This window comes from Helianthus annuus, chromosome 9 (assembly GCF_002127325.2).
Source record: "Helianthus annuus cultivar XRQ/B chromosome 9, HanXRQr2.0-SUNRISE, whole genome shotgun sequence".
NCBI classification, from domain to species: Eukaryota; Viridiplantae; Streptophyta; class Magnoliopsida; order Asterales; family Asteraceae; genus Helianthus; species Helianthus annuus.
Genome location: NC_035441.2, coordinates 127668238 through 127683676, shown reverse-complemented (window position 1 = coordinate 127683676; position 15439 = coordinate 127668238). Strand labels below are relative to the sequence as shown.

Genomic DNA, 15439 nt, shown 5'->3' with positions numbered 1-15439 from the left:
ACTAAGTAAAATGACTAAATATGTAAATGCTCAAATGATTAAACGGTTCAATGGTTGAAAAGCTGTGAGATGGGAAAAGCGAGGCGGAAACAGTGGCCAGTCACATCCGGAGATCGCTTCACCAACCCATAGCCGCAAAAGCAAAGTAGGTCTGCACAATGCACGCTATTATCCAGGAGTCAAAAGCCTTTAACCCCCGAAAGGGGAAACCCTCCACTGCAAGCAAGGTTACTGGTCTAATACATTCTACTTCGGGAGATGTCTTCTCTTATAAATTGACACTTCATTTACTTCAGAAAACATCTCCTGGCCAGCTCTGATTCTCTAATCTCTGGTCATTCATGTGGAGTACTTGCTTACATACAAGTCACTCCTTTTCACATCCACCACACACATTCCATTTGCTACCACTTCCGAATCTGAGTACATTTCAGAGAAGGATCTTCAGCAAATAACAACAATAAACTAGTAAACCTCCTTCCACGTCTTGCAAACGTTGGGGGACCCCACGACCTGCGTTAGGCAAAGTTGAACCCTTCAACCCTTTTGCCTAACCAACCCAGCTACTACCGTTGGTCTTGTATTTGTTGCATCAACATAGAGGAACCGCTGCTACCATGTTTCCGGCAGCAGCGACGGTGTCGACTGCATTTGGCACGGTGTGACCTAGGGTTCTGACTTCGATAGAAGACGAAGGTTATGAACTCTGATGTTGATGAAGATGTGTTAGAAAGGTAGATCGGTGTCATGCAGTCGAACTTAGGGCAGATCGGCGATGGTAATGGGTGATTCCTCATCTTTTTATGTTTATGATTGTTGTGAACTTTATATTCGATTTGTTTGTTTGTTTACATTTTATGTTTGATGAAATGATGAGCGCGATTTAGGAGGATAATTAGGCTGTAAATAGGTGGTTGATGATGGTATATGGGGTTTTATTTTATGTTCTGTTAATTTTGGAAGAGAGAGAAGAGACTAAGACAGAGAGAGAGAGAGCAAGGGGGGAGGGGGCTGGGAGGGGCGGCGTTGATCCTTGGAGAAGATAACTGTATGCATTTAGACTTGTACATTGTGCTTCACATGGGGTTTTTTTATTAGGGGCTTTGTTTGTTATGTTCGAATTTCGATATCTATTTTCTCATGGGGTTTTTTAGGTTTCTTTTTAAGGTTTCGATTGTTGTTTATTTTTTAATACAAATTTGGGGTTTTGTTTCAGTTTTGACTTTTGGTCAACCTTTATGAATAACCAGTTGTCATGCAATCTTGATGATGGATAACCAAAAGATATGGGATTCAAAAAGCGTTTTAAATGGGGTTTAACGAAGAAAGATATAGCTTTTCGTGAACTTTCTTGAATACACTTAACTTTTTCCATGCAATCTTGATAATGTAACGCCCTAACACATTTTAACCAAATTTAACGCAACGGAAAATGTATATTTCAAATTTCTTTCATTATATATTCATTCTTTCACCTTAAATACTTTAATCCCTTCTATATATTTAATTAAGACCTGACATACTTATACTAAATTACGTGACCATGCATCCACACGTACAATCCATGTCTTAACTCGATCTTCGACCGCATACACTCAATGATGAGAAATCCATAAACCTGTATAACCTGCAGTCACCACATTCAAACACATTGTTAGCAACCGGTGACATCATACATAAATTTTAAAACATGTATATTCGAGCGTCAACATCTCTTGATCTCACTTATATAAATCCATTAACCCGTCCATTCGAACACATTCATCGGACTTCAATACCGAATCTTTACTTCCATTATTAGTATTCCTGCACTTCCATTACACTCTTAATAGAAAATCGATTAGCGTCGTCATACTTCATTCATATATATAGGTTCACGTATACACATAAACAAACCTCCTTCGTCCATGCATTTAGCTAAATACCAATTCATTCATACATACTTTTCTATCCATACGCGCATACTTACAATCTACATCTTACGCGTTTATAGTCATACTCTCTTACTAGTTTCAACTACTTACATACAATCAAACCCATATCCACATTTGTAACTACTTATCTTCTCTTAATACATGATACCAAATGGTAAGTTCCCTCTTACCCACACTTGTTAGAAACTCTTCCCTTAACCACTTTTCGACTCATTTCGCCAAACTTACCTTAATACTTCCATTGATTCAAACCTTCTTACATGACTCACGATAATCGTCATACTACAATACATTTTAGAAACTAAAGGGTAAGTCCGGAGTACACTTACCTTGTGCGTCCGTATTTGCGTTCGCTTACTTGAGTCTTCTTAGCCCGTTAGCCTTCCACGCTCTCAACCATCTTGACATGATTCTTATACATTCATGTCATTACATTCACATTCTTATTAGCATATATGCTTATACATATGAACAACCATATCAAATTCATATCCCATATATGACCTTCGTTAATCCATTCAAACAAGCATAAAGCATACTTAACATCATCCCTACATAACCTTCACATGAACTATATCTGTTTACTCATTACTTGCATACAATTTCACTTATTATTGTCTTTTAGACATTTCATCAAACACTTGGTGTGCGTACTACTTTCTAAGCATGATGTACAAGTATTTCATGCTTTTCTTCCTAATTATCATTTTCATTCATCAATACAAGTAATTATCATACAAATTATATACCATACTAAATCTATATACATGTACACATCACATACTACACATATTCACAATCAATTTCATACCCTTTCATGGATTAAACATAAACCCACTTAGCTAGGTGTAGTAATTCATCAAAACACTCAATTTATAGCAATTTACTCAAAATCTTCACTTAGGGTTCGTTACTAAGCAAGCATACATTGCCAATTTGGCCATAACCTCTACGATTCATACATAAATCACTACTTGTGATGTTCATCAAGATTTCTCAACTTCATTAAACATCAAAATTCAACATACCTTATGATCCCTTGGCTTGGGTGATCGTTAATTCATGTTCCTTCTTGAATTTGAGCCTCGATTCATCCTTCAATTGGATGATATATGATGAACAAGGGTTTGGCTCTCTAGAACCTTCCCCTGATCACGTACAGAACACACACCAAGTGTGTGTGTGTTATTTTCATTTAATAAAACAACTTTCAAGTTATCCCACTTTGGTCCCTCATGTTTCGTTTTAATTAAATAAGGCTACAACTCTTCGTTTACTACTAACGCTACCAATAATCAACTAGGTTAATTATTCCTAGTTATTCTTCATTTACAGGTTAACTTTTATCATTAACGGTACCTTACCTGTTTCTTAATAGTAACCGGGTTTAAATTACCAAACTCGTTTTTGGGGTGTTACAGATAATAAATAACAAAAAAACCAAGGATTCAAAGGACTTTATTCTATGGGGTTTGTTGGGCTTTTATGAAGAACTCACTGTTCTCAATTTACAATTGAAGATTTAGCTTTCCATTTCAGTTTTGACTTTTTATTCAACTTTCTTGAATACCCTGTTTCCATGCAATCTTGATGGTAATTAGTAAATAACAAAAGCCCATATTTAAAACTCAATGAATTGTATCTTTGATTGAATTAGTGACTTATATTATGTGTTTTGAGTTGTTTTAAGCTTATACGATGAAGCATTTGCAGAGATTTCAGGGTTTGGTCAATGATGAAATTGAAACCGTTGAGATATCAAATATCTATGGTTGAGTTAAAGGTTTAATTTTTATGAAATTGCACATTTTGTTTATGATAATTCATTTGAATATGTGATTTTTGTTGTTTCCATTTTTTAAGCTCTTTAATTTTTGTTTAAAAACAAGTTGAAGCACTCTAAGCACTTGACCGGTCAGTTGAGATGTTAATACGTAGAGCGGCTGGCAAAGTAAAAGTTGGTATTTAATTAAACTTGCAAAACATTACCATGGAAGTATGAAACAAACTCATTCGTATAAGAGTGTGGGGTATGGGGCTTGGGTTGGGGCGTGGGTTGGCTGAAAACGCCCAAGCCACCACCCCGGGTGGGCTTGGGTTGGGGCGTGGCCCAAGGGGCGGGAGTTTTAAGCCGGGCGTGGGGCGGGTCTAGCAAGGTGACATGGCGGGCTCTCAATGGCCAAACCAAACTAGCCGTTGGGGGCATTTAAAAAAAATTCCTTTATAAATACCATACCATATTTAACATTTTTCTCACACAATATCAAACACATAAAACACAATCTTGCCATGAGTTCTTCAAGTTCAAGTGAATCATCATCACCATCTGACGATGGTGCGGAAATATTTCTACAAACGATCGCGGCGGTGGTGAAAGCTATCGTGGAAGACGAAGACGATGAGGAAGAGGAAGAGACTCCGCAACCTAAACGGAGGAGAAGGTACATCGCTCGTTAAAGACACACGCTAACAATTTGTTGGTAAACGATTACTTCTCAGCGGAACTTAAGTATGATGAAAAAATGTTTAGGCGTCGTTTTCGTATATGAGTGGAAACTTATTTTTAAGGATATTAGAGATCTTGAGGAGAAGTATGTTTATTTCCAACAAAAACCGGATGTAACCGGGCAATTAGGATTTAGTACGTGGCAAAAGGTCACGACCGCACTTAGTCAGTTAGCGTACGACAATAGTTTAGACATTATGGATGACTATTTAAAAATGTCTGCACGTGTAGCTAGAGAAAGTCTTCACAACTTTTGTTCGTGTATTCTAGAACTTTATAAGAAAAGATATTTGAGAAAGCCCTCGTTCAGTGACATGCAACAAATATTGGAACATCACGCAGATTATCATGGGCTACCCGGGATGCTAGGTAGTTTAGATTGTATGAAATGGCCTTGGGAACTTTGTCCTACCGCATGGCAAGGCGCTCACACGAGTGGATTTCACGGGATGCCAGCCATCATGCTTGAAGCAGTTGGGTCCCAAGATCTTTGGATATGGCATGCGTTCTTCGGTATGCCAGGTTCACATAATGATATTACCATCATAAACCACTCGCCTCTTTTCAATGATCGGGTAAATGGTATCAGGGTCGGACCTATAATATAATTAACCTAGACTTGGGCCTAGGGCCTCCAAAAAAATTAGGGCCTCCACTTAAAAGAAAATTAATATGCTAATTATTAATATCAGTGCAAACTTATTTTTTAAGATTTGTTTGATTCCTTATACAAGCAAACCACGATTTTTGTTTGGTTCCAAACACGGATAAAGATGTATCATTTATAATAATCAAAGAAGAAAAAAGGGCCTCAAAATTTCATTTCACTTTGGGCCTCCAAAAAGCTTGGAATGGCCTTGAATGGTATAGGACCCAAAGGAACTTTCTTTATAGATATACACACAGTACAGATACATTTTCTTTCTCTCACTTTTCTCTCTCTACATACTCTTTCTCCTCCACCACCATTAGCTGCCAACCCCAGCCATCATTAGCCACCACCCCCAGCCACCATTAGCGAGCACCACCACTGCCGCCACACCAGCCACAACCACCGCCACTGCCCCCACACCCCATACCAGCCACCACCACCGAGCTCCATTGTAACACCTCTCAAAATCATGTCCAATACAGTAATGACACGTGTCATAAACCCTGATCATGTAAAAAGTTAACTTTGAGGGACTAAAGTTGACAAAAGATGAAAAGATGCATGTGGAAGGACCAAAAGGGTCAACATGCCAAACTTGTGCCTCTGATTGACCTCACACGTTGTTCGTATTATTTGATGAATAAATTGTCGGACGCAAAAAGCTGTTTATAATTAAAAAATCAAAAGTTTATAAAGCACAGGGGTTAAACGTGTCAACATGTTAAATTCTTACCTCAGTGTGACCTTTTAACGATCCCGAGACTTTGTAATATTTTATTATACTCTCACGAATATCGGATAATGATTTCGTGGAGTTTCGACGCAAATAAGTGATTAACATTGTAATTTCCAAGAATTAGGGATTAAATGCGTCAACAAGAGAAACTAGTACATTTCGGGTGATCTCGTAACTAACCGGGAGCTTAACGATGTTTATTTATGACCCAAGACACTTAATAGTTAACTATGGGGGTTAAAAGTGCAATAAACGAAAGATAATTCAAATTATATAGGACCAGGGACTGAAAGTGCAATTTCTGAAAGTTTTTAACCGGAATAGGGGGTGTTGCGGGGCGCGTAAACTCCCGCTAAAGTCTACGCGGGCCGCGACAAAGCTGCCAGCGACCAAAAACTGGACAGCTGCATGTTGCAGCCTCTCCACCGCCATTGCATGGCTTCTGAGCGATACCAGGGGCAGATTAATGGTTTTTACTGCCATGAGGACACCTGTGATCATTTGGTTATCTTCCCCAACAGCTGGAATGATCTTAGCAACCTCCAAATTCCTATAAATAGCTCCATTGTTTGAGCATTTGAACTTGCACTATCATTTTCACTTCACAACTTCATCTCTGGAGCATCCTGGACCTAAAGGAAGCTCTCTCAAGTTAAATTTTCATGCTAAGGGCCTTTGTAAGTGTTCTTAGCTTCTGTAGTTAAGTTTTATTTAGTTTAAGGACCGAAAGTCAAAGATATCGTAATTATACTTTGACTTTTTGATTAATCATTAACGGTCCAGCCATTATTCGAATTGAAAGTGGCTATGTGTTGGTAATTAAGTAGGTGATAATCCCTTAAAAGAGCACATCCTAATTATCACATTTACTTAGTTAATTGTCGGGTCAAAGTAATTAAAATAAAAGTCAAACTGGTCAGTTTTTAAATAAAATCACAACTAATAATGTAGAAGCTATAAAATCAGTTTTATCACTTTAATAACTTGGAAAATAATATAAGAACATGTTTAGACATGTTCAACCTAACAATTTTGAGTTTTGGCTTGGTTCGCAACCGAAAGTCGCAAAAGTTGACTTTTGCTTTGACTTTCAGTTCTGACCCGAATTAGCTTAGTACCTTTATGCCTTAGGATTCCTTTGTGACCATATTATATGTTAGTATAACCCTCTGAGGTTATACTACATGGTCCCTTAGTAATCCGAGTTATTTGCTTGTTACCGTTATTATGCTTAAACTTTGACCATTATGCCCTTATAATGTAAAAACGAGATTTTTGAATACGTGAACATATAAATACCTTTGTTACTGATAAATAAGCATGTCAAATAAATTTGACATCATTTTCTGGTCTCAAACTAAAGTTATGCAAGATATCGTAAAATGAAACTTTTTATTAATTAAACTACGATTTTTGGCATAAATCATGTTTAAACCCAAATTTTGACACCAAACTCATTACCTACTATTTTGACATTATTTTTAGGAATTTTTGGCCAGATTATAAACTGACCATATCATTGAGTTCTCGTATAATTCGGTAAATGATGATAATACCCTTTTTGTTAATAAAATGAGATTAGCATATGATTAACATACCAAACATTTTCCTACTGATGTTATATGTTAAATAAAATATTTTAAACATTAAAGGCTGATCAAAATCCCAGGATTTCATAAACATCTCAAATAGCGTCAATTATCGATTTTTACGATAATTAGGTGCATAGTATGGATTAAAACCATATTTATCACCTAAGATATGTTACCTACTGATTTTATAAATACATTTTAATATTTCTACAGTAAGTACAAGTTATGAACTCAGACTTCCAAATTTATCCTTAAAAACATATGTGAAATGAGCAAAATGCCCCTACGGTGCATAGTTTGGCCATAAATGGTGAACCTCACATATGTATGTTATCTTACTGATGTAACATGATAAAATAAATATTTTTACTGAATGTTTTAGACCAGAACCTCCTCTTTTATAAACTTTAAAATAACCAAAATACCCTTACGGGACTTAAATTGGTTTTAAAAGCTTTTCGGGCATAATTGTTGATATCCTACTGATATCATATCATATTTAAAGCATAATAACTTATGGAACTTGTATGTGACTCATCCGGTTACCCGTTATGCTTATACGCGTTCGGTACGGTTTATGTAAATAGTTTGCACAAATTAGCCGAAACGGGTCAAACCTTATCATTTTATTTCAAAATTCAGAATGTATTTAGTTTACCCATTTTATACAAGTCTTCACACTTGTTGGGTCTAAATCACATTCCAATCCGGTCATCGCTTAATCTAGCGTTTCGTGCCGTAAACCTTTCTTTAAAACTATCTGGTCTAAGTTTACAACTTAAATAAGACCCGTTAGGAATCTAATAGGTTAATAAAACATTCGTTCTAGATTAAGAGCCCCGGTAGAAGTTATTTGCAGTTGTTTGAGTATAATTTGCGGCTGAGAATACTAAACTTGCAATTTAAGCTCAGATAAATACTTTTAACTTATTTTCCCTTATACGGGCTTGGGATACGGTAAAATATTACCGCTTGGTCGGGTGTAGAAACTTTTTAATTGAATATGGTTAAATTGCATAATCTCGTTTTAATCCGTGTTGCTTGATAACAAATAACATTGGGGGTTAACGACCGTGTCCTGGATATCCTTGGCTCGTTTAAAAAGCATAAATGGCCACAACTTAAGCACGGAGTGTAGGCATACACCTGTCAGCTGCGTATGTAAAAGATATACTCATTTGCTCGGATGACCCGCCGTGAGTTTATATTTGTGGTGTGTCGATTAATCTTGTTCGACTTTTATACCGGCCCTAAATGTTGGATAAACATGTAAATCTGATACAATATTGTTATTAATATAATTGTCCCAAGTTATAAAATGTTTGTACCTTGTGCATTCAAATCAATTTTTATAAATGTTTTCAAAAGAGTCAGTTAATTGTATTTACCAGTGTAAACTGACGTATTTTTCAAAAAGACTAAGTGACTAGTACTGTACGTAATTGGCTGGGAGCTCTGGGCGTTAGTAAAGAATCTTGCAAGTTCTGAACGCTTAAAGTCTGTTGAACAATATTTTATATTCCTGTTTTAGATCCGCCTGTGGATTCTCTTACAACCGTTTGTATAATATTTATTTATACTTTGAATTTCGGTTTGTAATATTATTTTCTACCAAGACTTCCGCTGTGCATTAAACTGTATATATTTGACTATGACGATATCAACTACGTCACGATACTCCCCGCCGGGCCAACCGGTAATATGTGGAAATATCGGGGTGTGACATCCATTACCACCTGCACCATTCTAGATCCACCCATTTTGGGGTGATAACCCACCTGCACCTTCAGCCATCAAACACACACACACATACACACCCCTCCGATCTGCACCTTCACATTCCAGATCTACAATGTACAGCCCTAATCTATACACATCTTTGATTTAATCGATTAGCAGTTAGGGTTTCCAGGGTTGAATTTGGGGAATGATTGTGGGATTAATAGGATCATTGTGATGTGGTGGGTGGAGGTTCTTGATGGTGGTTGGTGGAGGTGAGTGCCGGTATGCCGGAGGTGGGTGAGGGCTACGGAAATGGGTGAAAGAGGTGGGTGGCACTGGTGGTTGTGATGGGGCGGAGGTCGGTGACGTGGTGGAGGTGCCCCTAGGTTAACTGACGTCGTGGTGGACATTTTCGTGACGGAGGTGTGGAGGTGAGTGACGAGGGTGGGTGATGATTGTGGATCGACAGCGGTGGCACTGGCACCAATGGTTGTGGAGAGAAAGGAAGTAGAGGGATGAAGAACAAGAGAGAATGGGGTGGGGTGGGGTGGGGGTGTTAATAAGATTTTATAGAAACAAAAAATAAAGTTACTTTTTTATGTTTTATATTATAAATATTATTATTAGTATTATAATTATTATGACAATGCCAAGAATACCCCTGGTTAAAACTGAGGTTTTTTTAACGGAGTTAGGCAATGTGATCAAAAGAAAATAGAAAACTCAGGGACCCAGAGAAGAAAAAAAAACTATCTAGACTAAAATGGCAATTTGGGACAAAACTCAAGGACTAATATGGCCGAGGATAGCATTGCCTCCCAAAGAGGGACATGCCACTATAACCAAGATAATCTTTTAAAAAATCCAAAGTGCGGAAATCATCAAAGGATACGTAAAAGATAAGTCAGAACCAAGTGATTCTATCTTATCTATTTGTTTCTTTTATCATTTTAGTTTCTTTCTTTATTTTAACTATTAAAAATATCTTTTCTCAAAATTTGGTTAGATTAGATGTTAATGATAATCCGGTATTATCTCTTGTGTCCTTAGACGACCTCGGTATCTTAACATCACCATACTACGTCAACGATGGGTGCACTTGCCCTAAGCGTGTTGTAGAGAGTGATACTGTTATATCGTGTTCTATAAATTTAAAAATTGATAAACGAGTAAAAGTGCTTAAAAAATATATTAAAAATCATACACCCTCACTCCACGTCATCTTCACACTTTGACTTTGAGTGTTATGATAAGGTGTGAAGGTTATGAAGGTTTTGGTGGGTATTTATAGTGGAGCAAGGATAAAGAGAGCAAGACAAGTGTTTCTAATGCTCTAAGATGCTGATTAGTGGCAGGTTATGTGTCAAAACCGGAGTTAATGTGGTAAATGTAGAAGAAAGGTGTCAAGAGTTTCTGACTTCTAGGGACCCCTTGCGGACCACAAGAGACCTTGGCGCGCAAAACATTTAAACACCTCTTGTGGACCACAGGGGGATGTTGATACGGAATGCAAGGGACCGCCATCGTCCAAAATTTTTGCCTTTCAGGCAGTTTCAGCCCCTCAATTTATATTCATGTCCTTTTTAATTAGGGGTGTGCAAAAAACCGAATTAACTGACAAAACCGAACCAAATAAAAAATTGGTGGGTCGGTTAAATGTTTTTTCTGAAAACCGAAAGTAGCGGGTCGGTTATGGTTATAAATGTTTCCAAATCCACCATAACCAAACCGAACCAACATCTAGTAAATCTTTCTCTGATTTAGGACTTTTAACGATTTTTTAAATATTTGATGTTTTTTATTGAACGTTTTTAATAATTTATGGGTTATTTCATATCGTTTGGGTTGAATGTTTATTTGAATTTATGGAGTATATCATACCACTTTGTTTGAATATTCGGTAATAATCGGTATTAATGTTATATATTTATGTATCTCTATAGTTATAAATAAAAATCACTGACACGTGTCTGTTTTTCAGCCTCTATCAATTTAGTTTTAGCAACCTAATTGTATACTAAAAGCTATACACGTGGCTTCAGTTTTCTTGATAATACACCTTGATTGTTGCCATGTGACTCTTTTCTTTATACAAGTTTGATTTCCTATTTCCTAATTTCAATTTCCACTTTTCCAGCCATTTTTAAAAGCAAAAGATTTTCATTTTGAGTAGGTGATTTTTCTTCCCCCTTCTTATTTTTAGTTAGTTTGTTTTCAATGTTAAAGCATTGTTCTTGATCGCTTCCATCATGTTTTATTTTTATAAATTTCATCTAAATCTTTTCTTTCCGTTTGTTAGTTTTGAAACCTTAATTTGCATCTTTGATCAATCGACGCCACCCTCAAGGTAAATATGTGCTTAAGTATTCGACGTTTGATTTCCAATGTTCAACCGTTCTTTTCTTCGATGGAGGATTCTGTGGTGGAGGCGGTGGTCGATTTGGTGGTGGCTGTAACGGCAAAGGTGCCGATTTTAATGAGTTAAAATGAGATGAATCCTCGCCTTCTCCGTCAAATCCGACATTTGATTTCGTTTATGAGGAGCTTACATGGTTTGCATTCAAGCGAGTTGTGAAGATAGTCATCGACTGTCACACCCCAACCGATGGCGGAATCATCGGGGCATGGCACTGAGCGAAACAGATTGTCCAGAAGTTTCCATAACAATTATTATTACTATTCAATTTGTATAATACGTCCCATACCGTACCTTAAATAACAAACAAATTATTACAGATAACATCAAGTCAAATATTCTGTTCCGACAACTCAGATTTTAAATAAAAGTTGTTCAAATGCTTCTAGAGACTCGCTCTGCAAGATCTACAGACAACTATGCTCTAGACGCTTATTCTAAGCTCGCCTTCCTAGCAGATAAGCATCCTAATTGCCTGTCACATATGTTAAAATAAAGTCAATACATAAAATGTAAAGGTGAGCATACAAGTTTGATAATAGCATATAGAGTTCAAAATAGTTTACGCATAACCAGCACGTATACAGAGGAAAACGAAGCATGTTAATTATCGACATGGATCTATCAATACCAATGACTACGGGTTGACTACCCGAGGCAGTTCGCAATACATGACTACCACCGTAATTCATGCAAGTAAATGTCCTTAACAACCCCCGTGTGAACGGGTGCTGAGTCCAAACTATAGTACTATCGTCGTTAAGGCAGGTAGACAACATTCCACGTGTAAACATAACAGCAAGCATTCATTTAGTCATGTAATACATGCGGTAATGGTTAGCGATTGAAATAATTGAGTAGTGTGTTCGATTGTGATTTAGAATAAGTAACGTATGCAACACCCAAGAGTGCTAAAGCAAAAATAGTTCGAGTATACTCACAGTGATTGATGGATTGAAGGGAGCACTTGAGAGTAGGGTTAGCCTGAATAGTTCGATAGTATAACGATGAGTACGCGTAAAATGGAAACAAGTGTTGGAGGGTCGGACAGCCTGGTCGATCGGACGGTAGGTCCGATCGGACGGCTTGATCGTTCGGTAAACCGGTCCGTTCGGACAGTCTGTCCGGTCGGTCGGTAGGCCGATCGGATGGACCGTTCGAGTGGATTGTTTCTTCCTTTGAGAAGGATGTGTTTGTGTATGATGGCTTGGCCTTTTGTGGTTTTCGTTGTAGTATTTGAAAACATTGAAGTATCCTTACCTTTCAGGTCGATCGATCGAACGGACCATTCGATCGGTCGGCTTAATCGATCGGTTAGGTACTTCAACAACAGTTCTTATCACGGTGTCACCTGGTCGGACGGCTCGACCGATCGGGTGGCACTCCAACGTGTTGACAAGTTGCAAATCGATTAAGTGTTGAAGCATAGTATCTCATGATCCGAAGAGTAATTCAAATCAAACTGTAGTCCGATCGAACAACACTTTGTTCAATACTAGACCTCATAAAACTGTTAAAGTGTAGGGCCATGTGCTAGCCGATCGGTTGGCCTGGTCGATCGGCTGGCTTATCCGATCGGCTGGGCTGTCCGTTCGGACAGTCAGCCCGATCGGTCAGCTTCCTGACCTGGTCGACTTGTTCGTCTAACACTTGGCTGTTTTAATTGTTTGACGTTACATCGAGGTACTTTGACAACGAGTTGACCCATAGAACTCTCGTTCTTACTTGTTTCTCCTGCTCGGACAGGAATCACCCAAATCCGGCTGATTCACTGTTCGAAACGGAGTTTAACGTTTAACCCGAAGTCGGTGAATCTCGTGGATAGAACCCGAATCTTGAAGCGCACAACTACTAGGATGATAAGTGAGTCGGTTCAAACTCCGTTTCTACTGGTTTGAAGGCATTGAGTGTAAAAGAGTTGAAAGAAAGTCGGAAAACATTCTTTCAATCCTTTTCACCGTGCAAATGTTTAGATCTATGATAGATCTTTATTTGTTTATGTGGAAATCGACTAGATCCAAGTTATTCTTGGTGGATTGAAGCCAAAACATGAAGTTCTTCAAGAACACCATGATGACATCATCCTTGAACACTTGAATGTTGATGATTTCACGGTTAAAAAGTAAGATTTGAAAGATAGAAAGGTGTAGGAGTGTGTATAGATCAAGAAAGTACAAGATTTAGGATGAAATCTTACCGGAATCGGAAGGAATCTGAGAAAAGAAGGGGAGCACGAGCTGGGCGGTCAGAGGTTTCCAAAAGTAGAAAGTTTGAAAGTGACAAGGGGTATTTATAGGCTTCCAAAAGAGGAAAGGGTTGGCCGATCGGTCAGGCACACCGATCGAACAGCCTGTCCGATCGGACAGCCTGTCCGATCGGACAGCAGTCCGATCGGCTGGGTTGTTCGATCGGCTGGGAGCCTGATCGTTCAGCTGCCTGATTCGAGCGTTCGGTGCGACGATTTTCGATATTTCGATTTCGATTGCGATTGATGAGAATACGATAGAGTTTCCTATTCAAATTACTTTTAATCCCAACCACTATATCTAACATACAATCACCTATTTCTCGCGCTGTCTTTTCGCCACCAATTATCATAATTCGATTTTGATTGAGTTGGATTGAGTTTCGAGTTTCGATTGATTACCACACATAACATAAAGTAAACACGCACAAGTAACACATAAGGCACACACTCACATATACTAACACAAGAGTTCGCGTAATTCGAGTCTCGAGTTCGATGATGATTAGATTAGCTCGATTATTGATTAATTTGACTTTATCGCATTGTTACTTCCTATTATTCACAGTCGTTTAGCGTTTCGCATCGATTTGAACATTCGATTACTTTGATTAATAACACTTACTCCACATAATACAACTAACGTAATCGCAAACATAAAATAGACTAACTATGGTCAAAGGAGTCAATCTTGACTTTGACTTTGACTTTAACATTCGGTAACACGGGGTGTTACAACCTCCTCTTGTTTAGGGAATTTCGTCCCGAAATTAGGCTGAAAGCTGTACATCGCCGTGAATTACGCTTGAGAACTTTCTCTCTCTAGACTTTCACTTGAACAACTGCGGGTACTTCGCCTTCATGTCGCTTTCGAGTTCCCAAGTGAACTCTGCCCCTCGTTTGCCTTCCCATCAGACTTTCACAATAGGAATGCGCGAGCGTCTGAGTTGCTTGGTTTGGCGATCCATGATTTCGACAGGCTTCTCCACGAAGTGTAGCGTTTCGTTTATTTGGAGGTCGTCGAGAGGTACGATTAGATCATGCTCAGCCAGGCATTTTCGGAGGTTTGACACATGGAAAGTTGGGTGGACGTTACTGAGTTCCTCCGGTAATCGAGTCTGTAGGCGACTTTTCCGATCCTTTCCAGAATCTTAAAAGGTCAAACATATCGAGGCACTAGTTTCCCTTTCTTGCCGAATCTGACCACACCCTTCCAAGGTGATACCTTTAGGAGTACGTAGTCGCCAACGTCAAATTCAAGGGGCTTGCGTCTTCTATCGGCGTAACTTTTCTGTCTGTCCCGAGCGTTCGATAAGTTGTCTCGAATCTGGAGGACTTTGTCAGTCGTTTCTTGTAATAGCTCAGGACCGGTTAATTGCGAGTGACCGATCTCGTGCCACACAATAGGCGATCGACATCTTCTTCCATATAGGGCCTCGAATGGTGCCACATGGATGCTGGTATGATAACTGTTATTGTACGAGAATTCGACTAACGGCAGGTATTTGTTCCAATTACCACCGAAGTCTATGACACACGCACGGAGCATGTCTTCAAGAGTACGGATCGTTCTTTCAGTCTGTCCGTCGGTCCGCGGATGGAATGCGGTACTCAGGTTAAGCGACGTACCGAGTAC

The 15439-nt window shown here is 38.5% G+C and overlaps 1 long non-coding RNA gene across 1 annotated transcript; it reads right to left on the bottom strand.

Moving 5' to 3' along the window:
* Positions 1–1330: 1330 nt before the first annotated feature.
* Positions 1331–3079, bottom strand: LOC110874655. The gene is made up of 2 exons (XR_002556117.2): positions 2963–3079; positions 1331–1627 (listed from the first exon to the last, which is right to left on the bottom strand). It is a non-coding gene; the product is annotated as an uncharacterized LOC110874655 (long non-coding RNA).
* Positions 3080–15439: the final 12360 nt, after the last annotated feature.